The sequence below is a fragment of the Desmodus rotundus genome, chromosome 7 (assembly GCF_022682495.2).
Source record: "Desmodus rotundus isolate HL8 chromosome 7, HLdesRot8A.1, whole genome shotgun sequence".
Lineage (NCBI taxonomy): Eukaryota > Metazoa > Chordata > Mammalia > Chiroptera > Phyllostomidae > Desmodus > Desmodus rotundus.
In genome coordinates this window covers 62,433,960-62,452,118 of record NC_071393.1, presented here as the reverse complement: position 1 = coordinate 62,452,118, position 18,159 = coordinate 62,433,960, and the positions used below count along the sequence as shown (strand labels likewise).

At 47.0% G+C, this 18,159-nt stretch overlaps 1 pseudogene; it reads left to right on the top strand.

The window, feature by feature from the left end:
* Positions 1 to 12,263: 12,263 nt before the first annotated feature.
* Positions 12,264 to 17,973, top strand: LOC112300824 (small ribosomal subunit protein uS5-like; annotated as a pseudogene).
* The last annotated feature ends 186 nt before the right edge of the window (positions 17,974 to 18,159 follow it).

Genomic DNA, 18,159 nt, shown 5'->3' with positions numbered 1-18,159 from the left:
CAGCCTCTGTAGCAGCTCGGAGTGCCACCTGCCCTGGGGCTCAGTGCACTGTATGAGCTCTGGGCCTGTCCTGCATGTATGCCCACATATCGCCACTGACAGGCCCGTGCTGAACACCTGGTTTCTTCCCTGCCTTGACAGCCTATGGGGCCAAGTCCCCAGTGGATTGGGGAAAGTCAGGCCTTGTCAGTCCTGCTCCATGGAGCCTGGCACATAGTGGGCACCGAGTACCACTAACCTGAGTTGGCTAGACCTGGTGGCTGCTGGGGGCCACATCCAAAATGTATTCAGGGTGTCGGTACTTAGGAAACTGGCCTCACCTCCATGCTGGTGGGGCCTCTGTATGTCTAGTGGGTCCATGCAAGCCTGGCAAGAACCCATGTGTTCTAGGGCGGGTGTGAGAGAAGCTGGCTCTGGAACGGAGAGCAAGAGAACCAGGACAACCCTCATTAAGAAGGAATTTCCTTTTTCTTCCTGAATATAAACAGCTGTGAACCAAACTGACATCAAGTGGTCAGCACATGGGGCCTTGGCTGCTTTTCAGAGATGCCCTCCAGTAGGGACCAGAGTCGTTGCCCTGTAATTTCCATGTCAGGAGAGACCCTGCGATGCGCGTGTTGTATCTAGCATTCTTCGACTCCCGCGCTCCCCCTCCCTACCCCAAGACCCCTAACAAGGGGTAGGTAGGTCAACTCCTGTGAATAAAAAGCTGTAGTGAAGGCGACTCACTGCCTCCCAAGGTAGGTGATTCCATTTTAGGCCAGGGTGCTGCCATTCATTCATTGCCAGACACTGATCAAGCAGCTACTGAGTGCAGCCAATGGATCCTGGAGGGTCTCTTAGCCTCTTGAGGCAACAGTAAATCAACATCTCATTATAACTCAACATGTATAACTCAATATATACTGAGTTTTATAACTCAGTTCAACTCAGTATGTATTTCTTCTAGTATGTCAGGTCTTCGTGGGGCAGAGAACAAATTTATTACAGGGTGTACAAGGATCAGAGAGCAGGGGCAATCCGTCCAGCTGTGGGGGCTAGAGGGAACTTCCGAGGTGACTTCTAGATTGAGACCTGCAGCATGATGGAACCAACCAGCCCAAGAGCAGGGAAAGGCAGGCCAGGCAGAACTGCCCGAAGGGGCCAGGTCCTGGAGGAGAGGCGAACAGGGAAGGCTGACAGACGGAGGGCTTGCACACTTGAAGGCTCAAGAGAGGTTCTGCGCGATGGGGATGGAAAAAGTTAAGTTCTGGAAGTGGGGGTCCCTGAGGAGGGACTGGAGAGGAAAGCCTGGGCTGAATTCTGAGGGCCCTTGTAGGTGTGCCAGGGAACTTACAGTTATCCAGCGATGATGGGAGCTTTCCCACTAGATGGTAGGCTTTAAGCTGGGAGTGATGCAATCAATTTGCCCTGAAGTTCCTCCTGGGGGTGAGCTGACATCTACTTGCTTGGGACAGTTCTGCAAGGCGCTTGTGCTGCCCTCACTTCATAGGGCTAACCCCTCTCCCCGTTAGAATCCTGATGTGAGTCAGCCTTCCAGGGTCCCCACAGACATCTAGCTCCCTGAGGCTGGGGTTGGGAGAGAAGGGTGCTGGATCTTCATCTGGTGCCAGAAAAGACTTTCTTGGCCATGGTTTTTCAAAGTGTGGTCTAAGGATTACTTGCCTTTGAATCACTAGGTGTTGGTGGTGGAGTGGGGTGGTGGTTTGCTTTGTTTTTTAATGTAGATTCCTAGGCAACCCCCGACCTTCTCAATTATATTCTGGTGGGGGTGGGGCAGAGGCCTAGGTAACTGCTTTTTAAAGAGTACTCTGGGTGATCCTTCAGCACAGGAAAGTTTGAGAACTAGTGTCATTTGTCAAACAAGTGTCAGGTCTTCCCCATCCAGATTCAGCAATAGCTCCCTTCCCCTCACAGATCTTATCTGTGCTGCTGTGGGCAGTGGGTCACTTGGAAAGTGTATTTGGGGAAGTGAAGGGAGCAAACATTCCTGATATTGCAACTTACCTCTTTCCTCACCTGGCTCTGTCTTGCTGCTTAGATGTATAAGATGGTGCCAGGGACAGCCTGGAAGCCTGGTGTGGGAGCCGCTTCCCTGAGAGCTTACTGAGTCTCCTCCTCTGGTTGTAACTCTGGGTCTCCGAGACGAGACGCCTGAGGAAGGCTCAGCGGGGAGCCTTCCAGTTGGATTTTGGGCTGTGCTTGGAGCAGGCTCTGCGGTGCCTTGGAGCCTGCTGCCAGACCTTCTAAGTTGCCATAAACTGCAGAGAAACAGTATCTTCCACACTTCCTGGAAATCCCAGATGTGGGAAGTGCATAGAGGTTTGGCTGCTTTTTTTAGGAGCTGGTTTTAGTAGCCTCAGTGTCTGATTGCTCAATTAGCCAACTCTCCACAAAGTCCTCCAAGGCCCCTAGTCTGTGCCAAACCCTGTGCTAGGTGTGAAGGACATGGGCATCACACTGGGGCCTTGCCCTGGAGGAACTAACAACACATTCACTAGTAGGAGAGACCTTTCTGCCTGGAGCTGTTGGGGTGTATGTGTGTGGGGGGTTGGTCTGAGCTCTCTGAGAGGCAGAAATGATACGTTGCTATGGAAACACTGGGACTGAACCCAAGAGGGAGGGTCAAAGAACATTTTACAAAGGCAGGTGATTTTGAATTGAGTTTTTGAGGAGGAGAAGGAGTTTTCTGGGTAAACAAGACAAGGATGAGAAAGGGGGTCATGCTTGTGGGTTAAAGTGTATGAGTTCAAGACCAAACAGGTAGGAAGGAATCAGAGTTGGGATGCTTCAGCAGGCCATGCTAAGGAATGTGAATAATAGGGAGTCATTCATTCATTTAGTCAAAAGGTCTACAGGTGTGTTTGTGCATGTGTGTGCATGTGTGTGATTTAAGCTTATAAGCTGTGTGGAGAGAAAGTGGCAGGGAGACCACAAAGAAGGGTTTTGCAGTAGTTCAGGCAAGAGAAGTCTGGGCTTGACCTACTACTTAGCTCAGCTAAGTGGGACGAGCTATTCCTAACAGGGAACAGGAAAGGGCCTGGGCTGGAGTCCCGGCTCAGCCAACTGTCTGTGCAATCTCCAGCACATTCGACATGCGACGGGGTCCTGGCTGCCAGCTGTAGATGTTTACTGAGCGCCTATGATGTGCCAGCCTCTGCACTAGCTACAGGGGATACAGCAGTGAATGAGACAAACAGGGTTTGTTCCTTCACCGAACTCAGGAATTAACGGGCAGTTACACAACGGCGTCGTGGGGGAAATGCTGGGGGTTTTGGGACCTCACAGAAAGGTCACTGAACTTGTTCTATAGCGCTGCCTATGTATCTCTTGTAGCAATGGTGGATGACTATATTTTGAGAAAATCTTTTGGATCCACCCCTCTTTTTGGGGGTGCAAGGACAAGGCATTCTCTGGAAGAAGGGATTATTTCCAATGTCAGTGTTATCCTAGATGAAGAGCATCCAACGTCAGGAAACGTGTGTTTGTCACTCAGGCCTTGGGTAGAGTTAGAAGGGGCATCTCCTATGCTTTTTTCTCTTGGGCCTGAACCTTGAGGAATCTAGTTAGGTCGGAGTGTGTCCAAACAGCCTCCACTGCAGTGAGGTAGGATCCTGAAGGGAGGGGCACCATGACTGGGGAATGGGGGCAGCTCCATGACTAGGCAGTGCTCCCCTTTAATGTTCCTCTAATTCCTTTAGCCCTTTTCGAATGTCTTAGTTTCCTAGGGTTGTCATAACAAAGTGCCACAAACTGGGTCGCTTCAAACAATAGAAACTTACTTTTTCATGGTTCAGGAGGCCAGAAGTCTGAAATCAAGTGGTTGGCAGAGTCAGTTCCTTCTGGAGGTTCAGAGGGAGAGTCTGTTCCAGCCCCCTCTCCTAGCTTCTGATGGTTGCTGGCAACCTTTGGTGTTCCTTGGCATGTAGAAGCATCACTTCAATCTCTGCCTCTGCCATTACATGGAATTCTTCCCTGTGTCTCTGTGACCAGATTTCCCTTATTAAAACACCAGTCACTGGATTTAGGGCCCACTGTAAATACTAAAGAATAGAGGCCCCTTCCTGTCCAGTGAGACCTGGTTAAGCTTCAAGTCTGGCTTGGCTGTGCCTTGGGGTGGGTGGTAGCCTCTTGCCCCATACTGCCCTGGAGTGAACAGTGCTGAGGTTATCACCCAGGAGTGCTAGGAAGGTGACTGACACCAGGGGGCAGCATAACAAGGTGGAGGGTGGGGTGGGAGGACGGGAGAAGAAAGGTTAGAAAAGCAACCAGTGCCCTGCCCCTGTTCCTGTGCGAACTTCACGTCCAGATCCTCTTCCGCGTTTCTCAGACCACCTCTGGAAGACTGGTTCTCCTTCTCATAACCATCAGCTATTTGGCCCTTAATACTTGTAGATTTGTCGTGTTAACTGCATTTTTAGGGAGACTTCCCTGTCTCCCCTACTAGATTGAAAGGTCCTGAAGAGCAGAGACAGTGTTTTTATTAATAACTCTTCGCAGATACAAAGAGTTAGAGTGAATAATAAAAGCTGCCATGTTTTGTGATGCATATCAGGGGAGCGCTTTATGGGCCTCCACTCCGAGTTTGCAATCCCCAAGAACCACAGCAGTGGAAGTATATTGCACTGAGGGAGAGCTTACCTCCTGGTGCTTCATTATGACTTTTTCACAGCTCGCCTCATTTAAGCCTCTCCCAACAATCCTGAGAAGTTGTTCCTATTACTGTCCCATTTTATAGCTGAGAAAACTGAGGCACAGAGGGCTTGAGAAGTGACTAAAGTTACATAGCGTCCTGAGGACAGAGCTGTGATTCAAAGGCTATCTCCTAACACCAGGGCCAGCAATCTTCTCCACTACACTGCAGCCAATTCCTTATCTCATGGGTAAAATCAGATTAAAAGTAAACATCTAGTGAAGTACAGCATGGGGAGTATAGTCAATAATATTATAATTATGTAGGTTGTCAGATGAGTATTAGACTTATCTAGGTGATCGCTTGGTAAGGTATATAAAATGTCTAATTGTTATGTACACTTGAAACTAATATAATATTGTATGTCAACTATGACTGAAAAATAAATTTTAGCCCTGGCTGGTGTGGCTCAGTGGATTGAGTGTTGACCTGTGAACCAAAGGGTCACTGGTTTGATTCCCAGTCAGGGCACTTGTTTCCCCAGTTGGGGGAGTGCAAGAGGCATCCACACATTGATGTTTCTCTCCCTCTCTTTCTTCCTCCCTTCTCCTCTCTCTGGAAATAAATAAATAAAATCTTTTAAAAAAAAAGAAAAATAAATTTTAAAAAATGGAAAAAGGAAACATCCAGGGCTGCCTTCAAATGAGGCAGCCAGACAACTCAGAGATTGAACTTCAGACTTTTTTTAAAACCCTCTCCTGAGGACATCTTTTTTTCATTGCCTTTTTAGAGAGGAAGGGACAGAGAGAAACATCTATGCACTGGGACCGGAGATAGTACATGTCCAGACCAGGGGTCGAACCTGCAAACTTTTGGTTATTGGAAATGCTCCAGCCACAGAGCCATACTGGCCAGGACTGAAATTCAGACATTTAATCAACGGCCTTGGGATTCATGCTCTCATTTGGAAATTGCTTGGTTGGGCAGGTCCAAACAGTGCCTGAGATGCTTTCCAGGTCTAACACTCCAGGAGTTTGTGTCACAAATAGCAGTGTGCAGAGGAGCCTGTAGAAGGTGACCCTCCCACTCAGGGGTGCTAGATAAAATACAGGATGGCCAAGTCCCACCTCCCCAGTCCCCGGCTGAAAGGATGGAGTGGGGAAGGGGTATATGGGCTGGATGTATGTGCATGGGGAGCGGAACTGAACCCCTTTCCCCTCCATTCTTTAGGTTCTTTAAGGAGGTTGCTCAGCCTCAGAGAGAAGTCTTCTTCATTCCTTATCCCCCTGGTGGCAGAGGGCAGAGGAAGAAAGTAGGCCAAGGCCTTGACCTGCCTGATCCCTGGCCAGCCCCACACCCTGGCCGTGCAGACGAAGCTATAGTACATAGATAAAACGAGGTGCTGAAATGTTTTATTTCCCCTAATGTGAGTGACTAGGTAGAGCACAAAAGGTTTTTCCAAAGCAGGGGAGATTAAGTTTCAATTCCATTTCAGGTTGTTTTTGTATTATTTTCTCTATCCTGAAAATTCGAACACTTCCTTACTTAGCACCCCACTGGCTACTGACCATAGTCTCTCCTGGTTTTGGAGTTTCGCAGTTTCAGGTGGATCTGGCTGCACTCTGCTTCCTGCCGCCATCAAGACTCCCTACCATTGTCTCTTTGAGGTTGTAGTTGGACAGGGCAACCTTTTCTTGCTCTCCCAAGATGTGACACACCATCACCAAAATTCTTGTTGGCTTAATTGTTCATCAGCCATCTAAAATTCTATTCTATTATGCAATTTCCACTACTAATTCATTATTTATCAAACTTAAAAAAAAGAAATATATAACTGCAGGGAGAACTGTTGGTTTCTACTGGGAGGAAAAAGGCATGTACAACAAAGACCCACCCTCAGAGAGGCTGCAGCTGTGCAGGAGGAGTTTCTCATCCAGCCACATTCATTTGTTCACAAAGCAATTGTGGAGTAGTAAGTACCAGGCAATGGTAGGCACTGCGACACTAAGACCAATAAGATACAATTCCTGGTTTCCAGGAGTTCACAGTTAAGAGATCACTAACTAGTAACTTGAGGTGTTTGGTGGGCATGGTGCTTTAATAATTTCTGCCTGTTATCTATTGCTGTGTAACAAACCACCCCAATTTAGTGGCTTAAAACAACAATGATTTACTTTTCCTTATGATTCTGTGGTTTACCCTGGTGGTTCTTTTGCTGGTCTCACCTGGGCACATCACATGGTTGCATTCAGTGGTCAGTTCAGCTAGCTGGTCCTAGATGAACTCACTCCTATCTGAGCCCTCAGCTGGGACTGCTGGGGAGGCTGGGATAACTTGGCTTCTCTCTGACCACATGGCTTCTTTCCAGGTGGGTTCTCACCCTCCTTCAGATGATACTGGGCTCTGTTACATGATGGCAGAGAATTCCGAGAGGGCGAAAAACCAAAGTCCCAAGGTCTCTTGAGATCTTGGTTCAATGTTGCAAATGTCACCCATATTGCATCTTATTGGTCAACGCAAGACACAAGGCTGGGCCAGGCTCTACTCTCTGAGGAGAGGTGTGGCAAGGTCACGTTGCAAAGGGTGTGCATATAGACGGAGAGGAATTTGAAGTTAGGTTTTGCAATCTACCGCAGTCGCCAACATAAACACAAAATTCTATTTCACGTAAAAGTTCAGGTTTACTATTTTTTCTTGAAAAATGGGGAGATTTGGCAACAAGTTGCTAGAGCTGAGTTATTGCTGGCCTACTGAGACTGGACATTGCCTCTCTAGCTATCAGAGTCCCCATCACCCTCTATTGCTTATCTCAGGCTCTGCTCAGCTAGCAGACCTCCTGCCTGACTACTGTCTGTGACTGCTGTTTGTGACCGCTGTCTTTTAGCGTTTCTGGCGATAACCATGGAGGACAGTATGTGATGAGGTCAAATGTGTCCTAGAGGTCACTCAACCACTTGCTCCTGTGCAGTGACGTGAGTGAGGCACTATAAAGTGGCACAGAAGTAATTTTTTAATTAAAAATAGTTTAAATGCTGAAGCTAATTGTATTAGTTCCCTTGAACTGCTATCAAAATTACCAAAAACTGGGTGGCTTAAAACAACAGAAATTTATTCTTTTAGTGTCTGGAGGCCAGAAATCCAATATCAAGGTGTCAACAAGGCCGTGCTCTCTCTGCAGGCTGCAGGGAAGAATGCTTCCTTGCCTCTTCCAGCTTCTGATGGCTCCTGGCCATCCTTGGCTTGTCCTTCTCCTGCATCACTGCAGTCTCTGTCTCCATCTTCACACGGTCTTCTTCTGCTCTGTGTCTCTCTATCTTCTCCTCTTCTTATAAGGACGCTGGTCATTATTGGATTCAGAGCCCACTCTAATCCAGTAAGACCTCATCTTAATCAATTAGATCCACAAAGACTTGATTTCCAAATAATGTCACAATCTGAGGCTCTAGGTGGACTTGGATGTTGGGGGGACACTATTCAACCTACTGCACCAGTGAATGGTTCTTCTAGATGAAACAGAGCATCTTGAAATGTATGCCTCTATGTCACCACACTCACTGCAATCTAATACACTTTGTTGGGTGAGAGAGCCCAGCAGCATTATAACTAGGAATTTTGCACAATTGTGGCCATTCTCAGAGAGCGTATCTGCCACATGAATTCTCCAGGTTGTGAGGAGAAACAAGAAGGGAAAGGTTGAGGACAGCTGGTGGAGATAGTGAGTACTACTTGATTGGAGAAGAGGTTACAGTGGCAAATGTAAAAGAAGCTTCAACAGGAAGTGGGAAATAGTGTTTGACTGAGACCTCCGACTGTAGTAGGGTTTAGATGGGTAAGAGGAGGTGAAAGAACAGCCTGGACAAAAATTCAGAGATTGCAGGACACACTGGTACAAAGTAAGTCATCAGCATGGTTGGATGGTGGCAAAGGTGAATGGTGAATTTTGGGGTGGGCAGTGTCAGTCAGGGTTGCAAGGTCAGACATAGACCTGTGAGCTGGTAGAACCACGTGTTCAAATCATATCAACTGATTTTATATCTCATATCTTGGACTCCCTTTAATGTTTTCTTTGAACAATAACAACAACACTAAGAACTAGTGATTATAAATGTTTATTAGCCCTGGCTGGTGTAGCTCAGTGGATTGAGTGCCAGCCTGTGAACCAAAGGGTCACCAGTTCAATTCCCAGTCAGAGCACATGCCTGGGTTGTGGGCCAGGGCCCCAGTAGGGTGCACATAAGAGGCAACCACACACTGATGTTTCTCTCCCTCTTTTTCTCCCTCCTTCCCTTCTGTCTCAAAATAAATAACTAAAATCTTAAAAAATGTTTATTATATATCTAGCAAGCACTTTATATACTTTATCTCATTAATGCCCCCAATTTCCCACCTCCTCGACTAGTAGTATTATTATCCTCTTTACACATGAAAAATCTGATATTCTTAGACCTGGGATATAGTCTCTGGGCTCCAGATATCAGAGTCTACCTTTTTGATCACTGTGCTCAACTGCCATTGCCAAATGGGTTCCATGGATAACAATGTTGGAAAACTACTGCTAGGGAGTTACTAAAAATGTCTGAGCAAGCTTGTGCCATCAAGACAGTGGGATTTTTCAATTAACTGGGTCTCTGCCTTCTGAAGCCAGGGTGGTGTCTGTGGCTTCTGAACCAAATACATCTCAGAAGATAAGGACACATTCATGGGTAAAATAAGGAAAAGCAGTGAGTGAATTGCTTGCGCGACACACTAATCTAAGTGGTCAGTTCCCTCTTAGACACTGTAGGCCCACTGCTGCCGAGAGCTGTGAGATTCAGTGTTAATACAGTGTTATAGTAAAAAACACACACACACAAAAAACAAACAAAAAATCCCAACCAAACAACAACAACAACGAAACAAGAAAGAAGGACCCTAAGTAAACTATTGTAACGAAAGTACCACACTGGTGCTAGATGTTGATAATGAATGAGGCTATGCATGTGTGGAGGGAAGGGGCATATGGGAACTCTGTACTTTCGACTCAAATTTGCTAAGAATCTAAAACTGCTCTAAAAATAAAGTCTCTAAAAATAAAAATACCCCCACCAGACCTCTTGCCTTCCACAGCCACTGAATCCAAATGCCCCCACAGCCAGCCTCAAAGCCCCAGCTCAACACCCCTAGGACTTTGAAACATTGCCCTTGGTTTTGTGCGGCAATTTTCCAAAGTGCATCGGTGTCTCAAGGCAGTAAATATGGGGTGATTGTGAGAGTCACCAGTGTTCTCTGGTGTCCCTGGGAAGCCAGGGAGTAGATCCCCATGAGCCATACACCAGGCTTTTTGTAGGAAGGGCTAGAAGTATTGCCAGGACAGAAGCAAGGTAGAAACCATTGTGTCTGGTGTGATGTCAGGGACAGAGGCTCTGCTAGCTCAAGCCAAGATAAACAGCAACCTTGAAGTCCTAGGAACAACCCTTCAGAAAAGAGCTTAGGAGAGGTGTGGATAGCGCCCTTCATGCCAATTGGAACATTCTTAATAACGGAAGGAAGAATTTCCTCCTTAGGTATTGATATATTTGTATAAGAATAAGTCTATCTTCTTCCCATTAATGTTAAAACATTATAAAGGCAGTACCTGTTTATTAAAAATATTTTTTAAAAATGTAAAGCACTAAGAAGCTGAAAGGGGAAGTGGAAGTCTTGTTCCACATTCCCTACCCACCTCGGCCCGCCTTTTCTTTAAATTCACACTATGTGTCTTGTTTTGCAGCCTGTGCCCTGCTCCCCCACTTTAAGGAATTGACAAATTATCTACCTCGTTATTTTTATTGGCCACATAATTTTTTAGCAGCGTAAGTGCACCATAATTCTGGAGAACAGTCTAAGCATGAACAGCCTTGAAAGCAGCAATTTTGTTTCTAGGAATTTGTCCTACAGAAGGGCCAGCACCAGCATGAAAGACTGTCCCTCGAATGTTTGCCAACAGTGAAACAATGGAGTCAGCCTGTTAATTTGTAATATAGTTGAGGAGAGACAGAGAGCAAACCACTTGGGTATGAGAAACTCTGGCTTTGGGATCTCTGTAGGGGGAACAAAGGACCCTTATGGAATAGAGGACATGTGTTTCCCACTAACAAAAGCTTCTCTTTTGGGGGTTCAAACAGGGCAGCCAGGGTCAGGCTGCCTGGACTCCCGAGGACTAAGCCAATCAGAGGGCCACTCCTTTTTTTTTTTTTTTTCCCTCTAAAGACAGAGGTTAGCAAGGTATTCTGCATTTGGCTTTTAATTTTTGGCACAAAACAGAAGAATCAAACTAAATTACACATTTTAAAGAACATAAATACCACAAACATTTTAAAATTCAAAAAAATAGCATAGTGTTTTAAAATTACAACTAACTGCTTAATATCCAGTTTGTGTGACCATCTCAGATGCGGTGGTACAGGGCACAGGCAGTAGGAATAGTTCTGGAAGACATTTTGGCTCAGGCATGGCAAATAATTACTTAAGTCTGTATGGAAGTTACGGCAAGTCATGTAAATCTATCCCACGAAACCTATAAGTCGTGTATCTGCAACCCACTTCCCCTTAGCCAGATCCCCAAAATGCCCTTGGCCACTCCAATGTCACCTGAGATAAGGGGAAGTGTAGCAGAGGGAAGTCTGAAGGGAAAGGCACCATGACCTTAACCAGTGGGGTTAAAATCTCTCTTGAAAATTTGATAGAAACACAGGACCGTGCAAACAGCTGGCTTTGGCAGGGCCTATGTGAAGGGAGGCTGTGAAGCCTCGGCTTCTTTTCGGACAATGTAAACGTGCCTCAAGGTGAGGGTGTGGCCAGCACACTGGGACAGCAACAGTTGGATGGTCCCCCCAGCACTCCTTCTCTTGCACTTGGCTTTATAAAGTTCAACTTTGTATGTCTTGGGTATAGTTTCATCTTTGGACACATAGAGGAGCCCAATTTTACCCCCATTAAAAAAAAATGCCAGTATTCCATTGTATGAAAACACACACTGATTATTTCAAGCTGCCGTAACAAACAGTGCTGCAAAGCGTGGGCTTGCTCATATTTTTTTAAGTATCTGTGAGAATATATTGGTAACATACATTCTTATAGTGCCATTGCTGGGTCTCGGAGTATACCCATTTGAGATTTTGATGGATACTGCCATGTGCTGTCCTTGAGGGCCAGCCAGCTGGGTATGAGAATGGCCAACCCTGTGTGTTAGCAAACACTGCTGATTCTTACTGCATAGGTGAAAAATGCCATCTAGCTGTAGTTTTAATTCTCATTTCTCTTATTAGTGCTGAAGAGTGCATCTTTCCATATGTTTAAGAAGTACTTATATTTCCTTTTACGTGTGCTGTTTATATACTTTGTCCATTTTTCTATTGAGTTAATCTTTTTCTTATTGATTCATAAGAACTGTTTCAATATTAAGGAAATTGGCCCTTGGTCTGTGTTATAATTGGCAAATATATTTTGCTAGCTTTTCACTTGTTAACTGACTCTGTTTATGGTGTTAATTTTCTCATGGGGAAAAATTCTATATTTATGTAACTGAATGTATGAAGCAATTTTTTTTGTCATCAATAAGAAATTTTCTTGTTTTTTAAAAAATCCATCTTCTTTTCCAAAGAAACACCAAATGGTGGATGATGCCGGTGTTGTGGGGAGGCCCTGGGGGGCCCTGGAGCCAGAGGCTGTGGCAGCTTCAGTGGAGGATTTGGCAGCAGCATCTGGTACTGAGTTCTCAGCCGGGGTGGGGGTTGGGGTCAAGGTTGGGCTGAGGCGACAAAGCTCAAAGCTCATGAAGGCAAGGCCAAGGACAAGAAGTGGATCCTTGTCACCACACGGGGATGCCTAGGCAAGGACATGAAGGTCAAGTCCCTGGAGATCTATCTCTTTTCTCTGCCCATCAGGAATCTGAGATCCTTGACTTTTTCTTGGGGGCATCCCTCAAGAATGAGGTTCTGAAGATTATGCCTGTGCAAAAGCAGACACGTGCAAGCCAGAGGACCCGGTTCAAGGCATTTGTCACCTTTGGGGACTACAATGGACATGCTGGTCTGGGTGTTAAGCACTCAGAGGGGTAGCCACTGCCATCCGTGGGGCCATCACCCTGGCCAAGGTCTCTATTGTCCCTGTGCTACTGGGAAACCAAGATCAGCAAGCCACACACTGCCCCTTGGAAGGTGACCCGGTGTTGTGTCTCTGTACTGGTGTGCCTCATCCCTGCACCCTAGGGCACTGGCATCATCTGAGCCCCGGTGCCCAAAAAGCTGCTGCTGATGGCTGGTATCAACAACTGCTACACCTCAGCCAGGGGCTGCACAGCTACCCTGGGCAACTTTGCCAAGGCCACGTTTGATGCCATCTCTGAGACCCAGAGTTCTCTCACCCCTGACCTCTGGCAAAAGACTGTGTTCACCGGGCTTCCCTACAGGGATTCACTGACCATCTAGTTAAGACCCTCCCCAGAATGTCCGTGCAGAGGAGCCAGGGCAGTGGGCAGGTTCTAGCTGTGGCCGCCACATAATTTTATATAAGAAAAATAAAGTAAATTAAACTTGTTAAAAAAACCCCAAATGCTGGCATTGTCCAGAAAAATTTAACAGATTTATTTACAATTGTTATAAAGTCGAACTGCTGAAACTTGTTCACTGAAACAGTTTGACTTGCATTAATGCTTTCTGTCCCTACATTTATATTTTTAAAAATTCACACACAAATGAAAAGGGAAAAACTGACAATACCTGATTTCTGTCCCCAATTTTCCACTTGCAATCACATACTTAGTTACCTTTTGACCCCATGGGAAAAAATATATAATGTTCAGAACTAACAATAACAGGAAGAAGAGAAATTTTTAAAATGGCAACATTTCCCATAATAATAGATTCTTAAGCACATTCTCCGGTATGTGGTATACTAGCTGGATATCTTTTGGCATAATTGCTCTATGTTTGGCATGGAGATAGCACACAGGCTGGAGTTTCAAAAAGACTAACCAGACAGGCCTCATATGCCTCCTGCAAAGCACCAGTAAGTTGCTCTCTGGAAGGGCAGATCAGTTTTGAAGTCCTGAGCAATTTTGCACACCAGACACTGCAAGGGAAGTTTGCAAATCATAAGTTCAGTGGACTTCTGATAATGTCTAATTACACACAGTGACATGGTACCAGGCCTGCAATGATGAGGTTTCTTCACCCTTCCAGAAGAGGGTGGACCTTGCAAGAGGCTTTTGTAGCCAGTTGCTTTCTTGGTGCTTTACCACCCCTCCATTTGAGTGATGATACAGAGACCTCCTTACTTATTTACCTTCCTTCTTCGGCTGGAGCTCAGGGAGCTAGAAGTCACTCTGGTGTTCAAGAGTGATGCTGGTGTGGTGGCATCTGTGAACACCTGTTAAATGACTTCTAATATGGTACCATCCTTTGAAAGGCCTTTCTCTCCCAGTGTAAGAGTAAAAAATGTTCTCCCATGGTTTGTTATAGTATTTTTATAATCTTATTCTTGATACTTAAAGTTTTGATCCTTCAGGAATTTGTTTTGGTGTAGGGGTGAGGTGTGGATATTTTATTTTATCTCAAAGAGTTCCCCATTGTCCCAAGATCATTTATGGAAAAATACACGTAGACTGAAGAGCTTTTGTCAGAATACTAAATTCCGGGGTGTGGATGTTCTACTTTTCTAGATTTTTGGTCTGTTCCACTGAATAGTTTGTCCATTCATGCACCAGTTGCTTAGAGTAGTTTTACATGTACTGATTTTGGACCTCCAGCTTCGAGAACTGTGAGAGAATGCATTTCTGTTTTTTTAAGCCACCCACTCGTGCTAACATGTAAAGACACCTTTAGGAAACCGATATAGTGATGGAGCTGGGATTTGAGTGCAAGCCTTTGCCTTTAAGCCCTGTGTTCTGAATAGGAGCTCAGGGATAGTCAGCCCTGTTCCTGAGATAGAGTGTTTATGGGGGAGGTGCAGGGGAGATTCATATAATGCTAATGTTCTTGGACTTCATCAGCCTGTGGGCGTTAAGGGCCAAAGGGTGACTATTGCTGACTATTTGGTGTCCCTTTAGTTCTCCCCTTCGCTCTTCTCCAGCCTGTCCTGTGTCCTTGAGGCTGACTTCAGTGGCCTGTCTTGACCACACTTCCTTGCCCTTTGACTTCTGATTGGTTTTGGCCAATGGTAGGCACCAGCAGGGAATTGAAAGGTGACCCCCTCCATGCTGAGCCACAGCTTCTCAATGGCTGTGACTTTTTACCAAAGGTCACAGTTCCTATTCTGTGGTTGTTTACAGCTCCAGCTCTGGCCTATTGGTTCCAGTGACCACTTCTTCCCTTTTCCCTTTCAGGCCTACAGCTTCCTCCATACTAGCCCTGGAGTACTGCACCCCCCTCTTATTGGTGTTCCTTAACCCTGCCCACATCCCCATAAAATATCTATTCTTTAAAATTCCATCAGCCATCCCTTTGAGGGGACTCTGGATTTCCTACCCAGATCCTGACCAACAGGGGGCGCTACCACTCCCCCAATACCTAGAGTAACTCCAGTTTCCTTGGCTGTTGCCCCCGCCTGCTCATTTGGAACCATCTTAAGTCTTGACCATTCTATGTGCCATTGGGAAGCCACTTCTCTGATGGGAGGCCCTCCAGGAAAGCAAGCTGGCCAGGGACCCTGGCAAAGTTGGGGAGGAGCCTGTCTCCCCTCTGGGTTGCTCTACACAAAAGATCCCAAGCAGGCTGCCTGGGTCTCAGGGCTCACCACCCCCACCCCCAGGAATTGGGCTGGGAATGGTCTGGGCTAGGTGGGGAGGTCTTCCAGTGACAGAACTGCCTGTCCCTCTGGAGCCTGGGAGGGATAAGATCTATTACTGTCAGGATCGCAGAGCAGGCCAGTCCTTTGATCACAGGGAGTTTCTCCCTGAGGCTCCTCATTCCTTATGCAGACAGGCCCACCACAGGGTGTGCTACCCTGTTGACCAACATGCCTAGACATATCTGATTCTATTTAGACTTGACCTGGGATCTTTCTATACAGGGTGGAAGGTAGATTTGGGTCAGGGCAAGGAAGTCCTCCAAAACAATCAAACAAGTTTTAACATAATATTGTAGTCAAGGAATGGCTAGATGTATTCCAGCTGGGGAGAGACAGGGATCAAAAATTGTTTAGTGCTTAGGGTGTCACCATCTGAGGGCCCGGGTGTTTGCTCTCCCTCTAGCTGAAACATCACCCCAACCAAAGAGGTCCCATTGGGGCACTCTCCATTACCATATCTTGTTTTATTTCCAGCAATGCGTGTGCAGTACCATTCCTTGAAATCACAGCTGTTTTCTTCTTTCTCCGTTTATTCTGCGAAGGCAGGCAGATACCTGTCTTAGTCAAGACTCTGTACCTAGGTCCTGGCTCATAGTGGGCTCTGAATACATATGTGTTGAATTTGTTAAATGAATGAATGAATTTGGCCTTATTTATTTATCTTCCATCTATTCCTTAGATGAGGAAGCCTGGAGACGTCAAGGGATTTAGCTCCCTGCTTAACAGTGTACAACTCATCACTGACAAAGTTGGGACTAGAACCAGGATATCAAACTAACTCCACTACACTCAGGTGGAGAGGCAGGAAGGGAACGGGTTAGCAGGAGGGGTAAGGAGAGCCTGATGTAGGAGCCAGACTGGTGGCATATATGTGGCAGTGAAATTCAAAAGGATAGGAAGGAGAGGAATCTCTGGGAATGTATGGTGACATAGCGGTCAGAGCTGAGGTGGTGGAGAACTGACAAGACTTGGAGAGGAAAAATGAAAACATATTGGACATTTCCTCCTTGCTAGGCAATGTGCCGGGTGTGGTAGCTGTACCTGTGTGGTCTGTTTCACAGCCTGTGCTGTAGGTATTATTATCCCCCGTTTTGTGAGCTAAGGGAAACAGAGGCACAAGAATTTAAATAAATTACCCACTTTTTCCCATTTATCAAGCACCTGACTACTAACCTTTACCTATTTCCACCCTCTACATGGGATTTGAACATAGGATTAAAGCTGAGAGCTTTCCTTTAAGATGCTCGAGGTCCACAGTTAATTGGAAGAGAGCAGCAAGACTTAATATTTATTAGTGGGGAGCAGGGGTGCTTGGCTGTCACCTCGCTTCAGAGGAGTAACTGAAGTACACAGTAAGTCAGGAGCTTCTTTTGATAAAGGGAGAGCAGTTAGAGGTGGGAAGAGTGGAGAGATACAAGTTCACTCTGGGAGTCTGGGAGTCAGGGGCTGTAGAAGGGCAGGTTAGGGACGTGACAAGTAGCAGAGCTCAAGCAAGGCCTTGGAGACAGAGGTGATATAGATCACCTTTTTTCCTTATATGGATTCCAATCTAGGGAGAAGCAGCAGAAGTGGGTGTGGGACTGGACTGGTTGGGCCCAGTTCAGTCCAGACTAGGAGTGGTGTGAGCCCATCTCCCCTCCCCCAGCTGGGCCACTTCCTTGCAGTGGGGCACTCCTGGTCCTGGCCTGCGCACACACAAAAACTCGATGTTCCCTCAGCCCAGATGTTCCATGGCAGCTCTGATTTAAAGTCCACTGCCCTTTGTCCCCATAGGTACACTTGTTGTTAGACTGTGGCTCTTGGTTTGGGTTTGGAACATAAAGGTCACTGAGGCCCAGATGCAGATTGTGCCCTCCACAGAGCCAGGTTCTGTTCAGGCCACAGGGCTGCATAAGGTGTCCTTTGTGCTGGGGATGCCTCCTTGGCCCAGTGTTGGAAGTGGCCCCCAGCCCAGGGCCAGTCCCTGACCATTGATACCAAGCAGCTGGCTGTGGGTCATGGGTCAGTCCTCCCTCAACCGGAACCCTCAGAGTCCGTGTTACCCACCAGACCCTCACTCCCATCCTAAAGCCTCAGGGCATAACTCAAGCTTGCTATTAAAAAAAAAAAAAAAAGTCTTTCATAAACAAGGCAAGTCTGAAAACTGGGGCAGGGAGGCCCCTCCAGCCCCGGGGGCTTCAGGAGGGTCTGGGCGGCCTGCCAGCTCCCGCCGTCCCCAGACTTAGGGGGAAGGGTGGGGAGGCTGTGCTGTTACCGTCTCCTGCCGGCCCGGTTTCCAGCCCAGAGTTTCTTCGGGCTCGGGCCTCCTGGGTTCCCCACCCAGTCCTCTCTTAACCCTTTCCTTGAGGGAAGGAGTGGGCACAGGTTCCCGTTCTCCGGAGAGGCCCGGGAGGCAGTGGGTGGGAGGGAGGAACCGGGAGAAAGGCCAGATCCCTGAAACCTAGCCCCTTCAGGCTCATCCGAATGCCCCTCCTTCCCTTTCCTTTTCCTTCCACTGGGGAAAGGGGAACGTGGAAGGAAATTAACTTAGACCCCTAGATTCTGGCTCTGGGCTCAAAACTTGAGTGGAAGGCAGAGGTTTCCAGCACCCCTCGCCTGCCCCTCCTTACCTACCCCCCCTTAAGTTGCCCAGCAGTCGGAGGAGTTCATCCCGGAGGGCCTGGCGGAGTGGTGAAGGGGAAAGGCTGGGGGCGGAGGGAAGGGCGGCGGGAGCCCGACCG